Source organism: Rhinolophus sinicus, linkage group LG04 (assembly GCF_036562045.2).
Source record: "Rhinolophus sinicus isolate RSC01 linkage group LG04, ASM3656204v1, whole genome shotgun sequence".
In the NCBI taxonomy this organism is placed as follows: Eukaryota; Metazoa; Chordata; class Mammalia; order Chiroptera; family Rhinolophidae; genus Rhinolophus; species Rhinolophus sinicus.
This window is the reverse complement of record NC_133754.1, coordinates 43,555,754-43,564,846: the sequence shown is the minus strand read 5'-3', so window position 1 is coordinate 43,564,846 and position 9,093 is coordinate 43,555,754. Positions and strand designations below refer to the sequence as shown.

The following is a 9,093-nucleotide window of genomic DNA, read 5'->3' as shown; positions in this document are numbered from 1 at the left end:
GGGGAAAAAAATGGAAGAATGAGTAAAAATATCACTGTTGTAGAATGAATGTTTGTGTCCCCACCAAATTCATATGTTGGAACCTAAACCCCAACGTGAAGGTATGAGGCGTGGGGAGGACGTGTGGAAGGTGATTACATGGTGACTGTTGAGCCCTCATGAATGGGATTTGTGCCTTCATTAAAGAGACCCCAGAGAACTCTCCTGTCCCTTCCACCAGGACACAGTGAAAAAACAGCCCGCTGTGAACCAGGATGAGGGCCCTCAGGAGACACCGAATCCTGATCTCAGATTTCCCAGCTTCCTGACTGTGAGAAACAGATTTCTGTAGCTTATAATTTCTCTTGTTTATGTTACTTTGTTATAGCTAAAAGGGAATATTCACTGGTGAAAAGATGAGGGTCTCGAAGGGAAAGACTGAGAAAAGTAAGCAAAAGATTTAAAACAGATAGGAAAATGGTAAATGTGGAAAGACAGAGGAGGTCCAACGCATCCCCAATTGGTGTCCCTAAAGAAAAAAAATTAAATAATGGAACAAGATACAAATGTTAAGGGATAATTCTGGATAACATTCCAGAAATAAAAGATGAATTTCCATAATAAATGAATATATCGTATCCCAGAAATAACTAACATAAAATGATGAAAACCAAGACACTTCCTGTATCATGGCTGATCTTTAAAAATTAAGAAATCATTTGGGCACTTAAGCAAAAAGTTCCAAAAAATTATGAAGGGACAAAAGTTCAGATTTCTCCACAGTAACATTCAATGCTTAAATGCTCAAAATGTCCTCAAAGAAATAAAAATGGAATCAAAACTTTAAACCCAGCCAAATTTTCATTCAAACATAATAGCCCAACATTTTAAATAGCCACGACCTCAGAAAAATGTTACCAAACCCTTCCAGAGGATAAACATCAGCAAAACAAGAGGCAAAAGTGATGAAACAATGAAAAACGATTATTGGTAAACTTTAAATACATTTATACTGTAAGTAGAAGACTAAAATAACTGTAATGGCTGCAGAATATTATAACTCCTGACAATGTAGCAATAACAGAACTAAAAACCTGGCAAGGAAAGGACTAGAGATGGTGAGAGGCACAGGAAGTTAACTGTTAGCACGTTTTAAAACTGATAATAAAAAGAGAATTTAAATCTCCAAAGGTATACAAATGGTTAATAAGCACATGAAAATATGTTCAACATCTTTAGTCATTAGGAAATGCAAATTACATCCACAATGAGATAATATTTCACACCAACTGTAATGAACAGTAATAAGTGTTACAGATAATGTGACAAGGCTGGAATTCTCACACACTGCCGGTGGGAAAATAAATGGGGCAGACACTTTGGTGAACATACTGATAGTTTCTTAAAAGTTTAATCATAGCTTTGCACAGTGGCAGTATCGTAGCCAATGAGGTTTATCCGAGGTGCGACTATTGCTAATTGAAAAGTTTAATCATACATTTAGCATACAACTCAGCGACTGGGTTCTCCTAGTGACTCAGTGATTCCACTCCTAGGTATCTCCCCAAGACAGATGAAAACTTATATCCACAGGAAGACTCGTATGCATGCAGATGTTCATAGCTAAAAATAGTCAACAAATGGAAATAATCCAAACATTCATCAAATGGTGAATGGATAAACAAAATGTGGTCAATCCATACAAGGGATTATTATTTATCAACAAAAAGAAACGAAATGCTGATACATGCTACAAGATGGAGGAATCTCAGAACCGTTTTGCTAAGTGAAAGAAACCAGATGCAAACGACTACATCGCATACGATCCTATTTATCTTAAATATCCAGAAAAGTCAGATCTGTAGAGACAGAAAACGCGTGCCTGGGTCTAGGGAAAGGAGCTGGGACTGACATGACAGGAAAGGGCCCAAGGGATGGAGATCTTTTGGGGGAGGGTGGAATTGTTCTGAAATTGGAGTGTGGCAATGGTCATACTACTCTGTAAATTCACCAAAAACCTTTGAATGGCACACTTAGAACAGATCCAAGTTATGATGCTCTACCTCAATAAATGGACATGGACACACACACACACACACAAATATTCTTGGGATCACACAGAGCCTCTCTGGAAGGACCAAGAAGTAACTGGCAGGAGAGCTGGCCCCACTGAGGCGACCAGCCCAGTTAAGGGCCAGAGTGAGATGGACGTGAGACTTGCTTCTCCTTGTACACTTTTCTGGACCTTTTAAATTTTGTACCACATCTACATATTACCTTATTAAGAAATAATTAGATGATTTTATAAATGTCATCTACTGAGACAATATAATCCCAGCCCAATTTAGAGCATGAAATCTAATGAGATGAAAGAAAGCACAGTAAAGGGTGACAATTATCAAAACAGGCTGACAAAGAGGAACTTTTACAAGTTTTCCCTTCCATTTTGCAATAGAAGCCACTGATAAATACTAGGTTAATAAAAATTCATAGACAGTGATTATTCACAGGAGACGCAGCGCAAAAGGTAGATGTGTAGGAAGCTCCAGGGCTGGGTTCTCGAGCCCCCAGTACTTCCTAAGTGCCCCACATTGAGCACGAAGGAAAGTGCATTTGCCATTTTGTAGGGACAAAAAGCAGCGATGTCAGACATCCAGGAAAGCAAAGGGCGAAGGGCGTGAGATCCCCACCAGCTCCTTTCACTGGGCTCTTCCCTTAAGAGCCAGATAGTGCCAGGTGACAAAGCCATCTTGTGCTCTCGTGCCCCGCAGGCCAGGAGGCGGCCCGGGGGCATGGGGGGGCGGGGAGATACCCCAGAAAGGCTGGTGGCCAGGCAGCATTGCAAGAGCACAACCAGCCAAGCTTGGCTTTTCACAGGGACTTAGATAAGGGGTTTTGAGAAAGTTCAAAACACAGCTATCTGTACGGATAGATTTGCTTATTTCAAAAAAAGCCTGTGAGCAAAAGAAACAACTGCAGATCAGCTGTTTTATATCAAGCAGACACTTCAAACAGCCTAGAGATTGTTCGGCCTGTTTGATCATTTGGGAGGAGACCAAATACAACTAGGGTGCCCCATATCACCTGCAAAGTAAGGAAAACAGAACTGAAATGCGGAAGCTATATAAAGATTATTTCTTCAGTGCCTTTCCTGTCAATTTTACTAGGAGTAAAAAGAAGAGATTAAATTGAATAGGCTATCTTAAATACCCCTAAAAAAATGTCTGGAAAGTACTTCGAGGAAAACTCAAAGCAAAAGAGAACTTTTTCATAGAGGTTATTTCAAAAGTCTACTTTTAACCATATCCCTTTTCTACTCAAAATCCAGAATCCAATCCATACCAAGTTAAAATGTGAAAATTCCCAGCCAGGGATTTCAACCATTTGCCCCGATTTGTCTCTTTATAAGTAAACCGTTTTCTAATCCAACTAGACTCTGCTGGTCAGCACACCTGCGTTTTCCTGGTGCTCTGCTATTGCTGTCCTATTTCGTCTTCCTAAAAGACTGTCTTTTCTACCTGGCTCCAAAGACACCTCCTCCAGAAAGCCTACTCTTTCAAGGAAGAACAACACCTCACTTTATTCTCCCTGGCTTTTGCTTGTATTTGGCCTATATTTCACTTGCTTTCCAGGCCTTTCTCCTTGTTTCCTGCCATGATCAACTAGATGACAAGTCCAGAGGAGCAGAACGGCGTCTGGCTGCATTACCTGGGAGTGTGACACACTCCTTCCTGTGTTAGTGCAAGAGACCGCCCTAGGCTCAGACTGGGGCCTGGGAGAACTTCAGGCAGTCATGTATCCATTCCACCCGTCATGTTCCCTGTCTAGGAAATGGAGAGAAAGCCACCCTGTACCGCAGGCCTTCTTAAAATGTGGTTGTAACTCAGCAGCGCCAGCATTACCTGGGAGCTTGTTAGAATCACAAATTTTTTTTGTCTTAGCACAGACCCGCTGAATCCGAAAGGCTGGGGGTGGGCCCAGCATCTGGGTTGCAACAAGCCTTCCAGGAGGTTCTGACGCAGCTCCACAGCCTGAGAACCTTCCCAGGGTCCCAATAAGGATTAGCTAACATACCACGTTTCACACATGCACCAAACGTAGCGAGTGCCTGATTTTCGTGAACAGCTCTTGGCAAGGAAAAGTAGCATTCCTTTTCCAAATTTTAATCTCTACTCCAACCTTTTCCTAAAAAAAATTTTAAATCATTAAAAATAAAAATCAATTTAAGACAACACTTTTGTTTGCATTTTCACTGATTTATAGAGCATATTTTCTCCATTAAATAGACAGTCAAAGACAAAAATGTGTAGAATGCAGGTGGAAGTAAGATACTAGGAAGAGAAGGCTCGCTCTTTTACCCGACTAGAGAAAAATCAGGAAAGCAGGAAGAAATCTCCAATTGTTCACATTTTAATGATTTCAATTTCTTGATGATTCTGAGTACAAAATTCAACTTTAGCCTCCCCACCCTCTCCATTCTGCCTCTAAGTAAAAGGCCAGGGTAAACAAAATGTAAGGAGATTGGTGGTCTTCTTGAAGACAAGAAACCAGCTGGCAGCCTCTCACAATTCTCCCATTACAATGCAGCTGCATTGTCACCAGGGGCTGCATTTCTTCGGCTGCAGCCAAGCTCACTCTCCTTAACACACATCATTCCCACCCACTCAGTAAGACAGTCCTCTCTGTCTTCAGTTGACCCTGATCAGCCTCTCCAAATATTTGTGGAAAGCACCTAAGTCTAGCCCAACCCATAATAAGGGTGCAGTATATTATTGGATATACTTACTCAATACCTTTGAAAATAACAGACTGCTTGAAGTATATTATCATTCAAGTGTCACAATAATTGGGGTCATTGCCATTAACAAGCACATTATGTTTCAGCAACGACACTTAGCACTATATGGAACAAAGCGGTAATACGGCACCATATGGTTTGTCTTCATGGGATGTATAACGTATCAGAGAGAGAACAGGTACTCAGAGATAACTTCTGAAGGCAACTCGTTTACTTCTGGTGATAGGTATATTATGTGATCTTTCAAACCTGCAGAAACAGAGAATGCCACCTCCCTGAGAAGTAGAAGTCACCTGGCCCTTGAAAGGCTAACCGTCTTTAGTAGCCCCAAGGGCAGGTGGAACACATTCTTGTGGGAATTCCTTCCGGCATTCAGTAAGGAAGTATCCGCCATGAGTCAGGAGTTGTACCATGATGGATACAGACTAACAGACAAGAAATAGTGAAAGGAATGGATGGAAGGTAGGTAAGAGGCAGATTTCAGTGTGCCTGAAATAACAGACCAAGTTGTAGGGGAGGTTCATCGGATGGATGATCCCATCTTTACAAAAGACTGAGCCTGAAAATCCATTCTAAAATCATAGCAGAAAGCCAAGGAGACAGGAGCCTCAAGAACCAGAGGTGGAATCAAAATGTTGAATGCTGTTGGGGCAACAAGGAGAGTGAGAACTAAGAAAAATTCATTCATTAGAGATGGTATGACTGGGTAGTCACCAGTATGAAGAGAATTCAGTGTCAGTTGAGAAAGGGAGGAAGAAGAAGCCAGACTGAGTATTAGTAATGCAGAGAGCAAACTAACATTTTTTAATACACTATTTTTTTAGAGCCATTTTATGTTTCCAAGAAAATACAGAGAGTTCCTAAATACCCTCTCTCCCCGACACAGTTTTTCCTATCATTAACTTCTTGCATTGGTGTGGGACATTTGTTATAACTGATAGACCAACACTGACACATTATTATTAACTCACGTCCACAGTTTACATTAGTGTTCACTCTTGGTGCTGTACAGTTGTGTGGGATTTGACAAATGCAAAATGTCAGGCATTAGCCATTACAATATCATGCAGAATAATTGCACTGCCTTAAAAATCTCCTGTTCTCCATCCATCTATCATCCGTGTGCCCTTGCCCTGTCCTGTATCCTGACAACCACTGATCTTTGTACTGTCTCTGTACTTTTGCCCTTTCCAAAAAGTCACACAGCTGAAGTCATACAGTATGTCATCTTCTCTGACTGGCTTCTTTCACTAAGCAATATGCATTTAAGATTCCTCCTTGTCTTTTCATGGCTTGATAGCGCATTTCTTTTTATTGCTGAATAATATTCCATTGTCTGGACATTCCACAGCTTGCCTATCCATTCACCTAGTGAAGCAAATCGTGGTTGCTTCCAGTTTGGGGCTACTCTGAAGTGCTTTTCAGTCACAGAAATGGGAGAGTGTAGATGTTACCTCCAAAGGTAGCAGCCTAACTTGAGGTTAGAAATGGAAGGCAAGCAAATCCTGGGCTTTCGTGAACACTGTGCAGCCAATTTCTGGCTCAGTCAAGCCCGTATGTTGTCAAGTAATTTTAGCTTATCTCACAGGTCCTATGAGATAACTATTCTCCTTTAGTTCATGAGAAAATGATGGGACTTAAATAACCAAAAATGCTTCTGGAATGTAAAAGGCAGAGGGTATTTTCTTTGAAACAACAAAGCATTAGGTTTCTTTTCAAAATAAGTCAGGATATTCCCAACAGCCTCATTATGAAATAAGGAAGTTTTTCATAAAAAAATTATCCCACTTTCTATCATTCTCTGCTGAAGTTTTCAAACGCACTGGAAATGACGCGTAAGAAATAAATGCCAAAATGTAAATGTGTCCTGCATCCTGTATAACATTCTACTGACATATATCCTGGAATGAGTAATGGCGCTATTTCATACAACTTTAAGAAAAAAAGGAAGCATTTCCCAAAGCTTACAAATCCAATGAATCAGAAATGACAGGGCCTCCCTTCAGGGTGGGAAAAGGAAAGCAATTTCTATTAAACCATTTAAGAATAGACTATTAAATTCTCTCACCGATTCAATATTATTCAAGAAAAACTAGGCAGTATTATCACAGACCAAATAATACAATAAAATACAACAGAAGTGTAAAGGGTATCTCATCCTGGAACACTTCCCCTAGAATTATAATAATTATTAATTAAAACAGTGAAATGTCAAAGAAAAAAAAGGTACATAATAAAGTGAAACTCCTTGTGAAAAAATGAGAACTTTAAATGTTAACCTAGTTAATAAGGTATTTAATTAAACAATGTTGTCCATTAAAAAATTAACAATTCTAAATAGCCTATTTCTGCCATGAATTGCTGAAAGGGAAGAAAAAAGATTTAGATGCTATCAATTTTTTACTAGGTCTAATACTAACTTTTTTACATTTTTGAGTGTATTATAAAATTAACTTAATCTTTCCACATTCATAGAATGTGGAAAAATATGTTATTATCACTTTAATTTAACCAACACTTATGTAGCACTTTCTAGAACAGAGCAGGCACTGTTCTACAAGCTTTATAAATACTAACTAACTTAAACCTTACAACCACCATGAGGTAAATACTATAGTCAACCCCTTTTACAGATTAAAAACTGAGGCAAAGAGATTAAGTCAACTTTCCTACGGTCACCCAGCTGGTAAAGTGGGAGATGCAGGACCAGATCGCAGACAGGTTGGTCTTCACCACCATGCCAGGCGGCCTTCTGGCCCTTTGGATAAACTCTAAAATTGTCACGGTTTCTAATATTCAGTGACGTTATGACTCAGTCATTTTAGATGCATAGTCTCCACCAAACCTCTCACCTCTTCTAGCTCAGAGCGACCTGTCAAGCTATTGGGATAATCAGCCGTGTAAGCTACTAAAAACACCAAGGGGGCAAAAAATCCATCAAATAATCAAAATGATGACCAAATTATTATTAGACTTATAAAGCAAATGATGCACTGTCTTTTTATGGTTCTAAATTATGGATGTTTAAATGTCTTAAAACCTTTCTTGTATGAGCAAGGATTTTTCACAAATGTCTATTCATGCAGCGGATCAGAGCATTCACGGAACACCAAAGAAAGAAAGGCCCTTTGATGTCCACATCCTGGGCCCTTCTTGCTTCGTGCAATCAGTAAGGCCCTGCGACAAGGCTCCGGAAGCCCTAACTGAAGTTTGGGTTCTTAGAAACTAAAGATACCCAGTGCACAGGCAAAAGCACCACTGTTAAAGGAGTTAAAACTGCACAAATAAAGCCCCAGGGGAAAATAAAGATAACCCTTCCTCTCCCAAAGCAAATACTCAGTTCCCATGGAATACACTGCCTGATCAAAACAGACAGATACAAAATCAGATACAGAACTCATCCACACCCACAAGTCACGAAAGAGGAAAGCTGGCAGTGAAGTGGGGTTGAGGAGTAAGTTCCAGATCATTCTCCAGCTCAGAGAGTAAGTCACATGTGAAATGAGACATCAAAGCACAAGACTTCTATTTCTAGAAATGTTGAGAAATGCAAATTTTTTCATTCAAATCATTTCATCTTCTCACAAAGCACTTTCGCCTAATAATAGGTACCATTGGATTAAGCACTTACTTGCATTATTTCATTTACTACTCACAATGCTACACAACCACCATTTGGGGTCCGTACCTACAGAGCAAAGTTTTACTGGGAGACTCCGTGAACACCTAGAGAGCCAAGAAGGGGAACGGGAACCCCAAGAAAGCTCCTGGCAACAGGCCAGCTACTGGTGTGATCTTTCACTAGTAGGTTCTCCCTCATCCTCCCCATAGCCCAAAAATAGTGCCACTAGCTCTGTTTACCAGCCAGAGTGCCTGAGGCTCACGTAGATAGCAGGCAAAATCTAGAAGGTACCAACATTCTACTATCCATTCAAACAAGCCATTAATTAAGGAAATACCAACCTACCCAGTACAATAAATAAGGTCAGAAATAAAATAAAAAAATCTCTGGGGAGCAAAAACTGGCAAATAAGGATATACATTTTCTTATATTATACTTTTCTAATAATAATTAGAACAATTTTGCTGGAACACAAAAACTCACTTATAACAGAAGTTCTATGTATATGGCATATATTCTCAGATAATAATGCATAAAATTAGAAATAAAGAACACAATAAAACTCAACCAATCATTTGCAAGCTCAAATACCCTATAAGACATTGGTTAGAAGAAAATGCTTTTTGAAAGTCACTAAGAATATTTTTAACATTGCAAATATAAATATAAGTACATGGTATTCTAGCAAAGTTCC

General features: G+C 39.6%; 1 pseudogene; it reads left to right on the top strand.

Annotated features, from left to right (window-relative positions):
* The first annotated feature begins 1,397 nt into the window (after positions 1–1,397).
* Positions 1,398–1,479, top strand: LOC141571460 (U4 spliceosomal RNA; annotated as a pseudogene).
* Positions 1,480–9,093: the final 7,614 nt, after the last annotated feature.